This window comes from Lygodium microphyllum, chromosome 5, assembly GCF_053477565.2.
Source record: "Lygodium microphyllum isolate KBCC chromosome 5, Lygodium_microphyllum_v1.1.10, whole genome shotgun sequence".
NCBI lineage: Eukaryota > Viridiplantae > Streptophyta > Polypodiopsida > Schizaeales > Lygodiaceae > Lygodium > Lygodium microphyllum.
In genome coordinates, this window is record NC_141139.1 from 154,504,346 (window position 1) to 154,507,018 (window position 2,673).

Genomic DNA, 2,673 nt, shown 5'->3' on the forward strand with positions numbered 1-2,673 from the left:
TATGTCTTCAGTCGGCAGTCCACCAAAGCTTTCGGGTCGAACTTTGGGATCTACTTTGTAATGTGGGTATTGTTTCTAGGATAGGTAATTGACCAAATGCTAGTTGGTTGTAGTGATTTGAGCCATCATGGTTGAGAGGGTTGCAAACATCTGCTCTAAATGTGCTACAGAGAGTGATTGTTGAGAGACTTCCGGATGCATAGTTGCATGTTCATAAGATGGGGAAATAGTATTTCGTGCAGAGCTAGGGCGACTCATCGTGTATAATAGCTAGGGTTGAGAATTTGTGACTTATGTAGAGAAATCGTAGAAGCTTGGACGATGAGAAGGCTTTACTTGAAAGAACAAGAGCGCAGGAAGAAAAGCGGCTGTACTTGGAGCAACAGGGGCGCAAGAATACCAACGCAAGAAAACACACCATCCAAGAAAATCACAAGCCCCGCATCTCCACCAATGTAGCATGCCTATGCTACAGATAGACTTCACTGAGAACACCCTCCCTTTGCTCATTCATTTACACCTCCTAAATAGGTACATCAATCTAAGCCAAGAACTAGTTGGCTCCTGCATACAACTAACTCAGCAACCAACCACTAATTCTGGGCGCTTGGTCTTAGGCCACATCACCAAGGATATGACAATATTAATCAAAACATTTTCGCTTAAATTTATGTCTTAGGGAAAAATGTTGGCCAAATATATCACTATTGGAGGGGGTGAGCTTGAAATGGATTAGAGTCCACAAATAGACAAAGTATTTACATATGGATTATAGAAATAGGATATAAGCTCGGCAAAGCCCAATGTTTGGCCCACATACTCTAATCCCAAAAGCATTGTAACCCGTGATATTTATTATTTCTAACTATCTTTTCTCGACCAAGAGCATGGTGCATGATGCATCATTCTATAGGAGAGCTTCTTTATGAGAGAGGCGCTGGCCGCAGAACTTATTCGTATCCACGAATGGACAGGTATTTACACATGAAAACAAGGCGCATTATTTTATACGAGAGCTCCGAGTGGAGAGAGAGATGTGGGAGAGGCAACGGACGCGAGATGAGCCTTGCCTTTGTTCCCTTGGTTTCTAAGCAGAGACCTGTATTCTCTAAACGTCATGCCCTGGTACAAAGGAATTGCACGGGAATCGGCGAGCAAGCTTGGTAGAGGGGCCACGATGGTATCGTTAGCGGGGTTGAAGAAGCAGGCGAGGGACAAGCGGGCGGCGAAGTTGTTGACGAGGACTCTGTGCTCGACGCTCTTGTAGGCACCGTTGGTAAGAATCTGCAAGACGTTGAGGATCAGGACTCAGGAGGTAATGTTTTCTAAACCAGCGAGTGGTAGATCAGAGTCGAGAGAGAGTTCGTACCTCGATTTGGTCGCCCACGTTCACCACAAGCGCTCCCGGTATAGGCTGAACGGTCAACCATTGGCCGCGGTGCTTGACCTGCAGGCCGGGCACCTCATCGTCCTGCAGGAGGACGGTGAGGCCGCCCGGATCAGAGTGGGGCGACAAGCCGAGGGTGAGCTGCGGTTGGGGGCACACGGGATAATAGTTGACGCGCAGGCCCATGTCCGTGCTTTCATCGTGAATCCCAAAAGCTTCTTCCAGCGGGCCACCGCCTTTCACTCCAGCATCACCAGCTGTGACGTTACAATCCAGGCCCAGGTTCACGGACAAAGCCTGCAAGATACGGCCACAGAGCCGGGACACGTGGCGGGCGTAGAGGTCCATGCCGGGGCGCCAGGTGGCGGGCCACTTGGCGAGGTTTCGCTGGGAGCGGGGCAGGAGGTTGAGGAAGAAGTAGTCACCCCAGTCCAGCGTGGCGCCTCTCTGCACGCCCAGGCGGCTGCCGTAGCCCTCGTAGGTGAGCGGGTCGTTGGCGAAGGCCTCCTTCTGGCAGGCAGGCGTCCCATGGAACCACCCTCTTGCGGCGCCCTTGGCTCCCTCCAGCACACTCGCGGGTATCCCATGGCTCACCACCTGGAAGAACCCCCACTCCTCACAACCCCGCCGGATCTCCTCCAAGCATCGCTGCCGCAGGCTGGGTTCCTCCAGATCCGACAGATGTACCACGGGCACGGACAGCAGCTCCGATTGACCCTGCATGTTATCGACAGTACCGCCCATAATCATACTGCTGGGCTGTTCACCGACTGGTCGCACGTATCGAGAAGGGATTCGTCTCAGACGATCAGGGCTCTCCTCGCCCGCCAGAAGCTGCACCCTTTGCACCGGCTCAGGCCATGCTACCATAGTTGCCGCACTGTTGAGCTGCCGCAACGACGGCATAACTTGGATCCTCTTTTCTACGATCTGCAGTGTAGTGTACTGCTAATTATGTCTACGCAACTGAGGCAGAGACTGTACAGCGGCTAGACCTAGGGGTGTAGGTCTGATCTGAACTGATTGATTCCTCCCCGTCCGTAGCATTATATATATAGGCGGCCCAAACAGCATATGGCTAAATTGAGTTATGGCGTAGAGTACAAGTTAGCACGTGCAGCATGTGCTCTGATTAAAAACAAACGCACAGTGCACACGTTATTTGATGTCCCAAATTTAACAACGTGCACATCGCATCCAACCGCCCTAAAGATTGACCATGAATCCTGATGCGACGTTTAACGGTCGTGACACGGCTTCCTTCTCTCCATTTGACAGAACTCATG

General features: G+C 51.3%; 1 pseudogene; it reads right to left on the reverse strand.

Moving 5' to 3' along the window:
* Positions 1-925: 925 nt before the first annotated feature.
* LOC148036560 (jasmonate-induced oxygenase 4 pseudogene) lies at positions 926-2,293 on the reverse strand (annotated as a pseudogene).
* Positions 2,294-2,673: the final 380 nt, after the last annotated feature.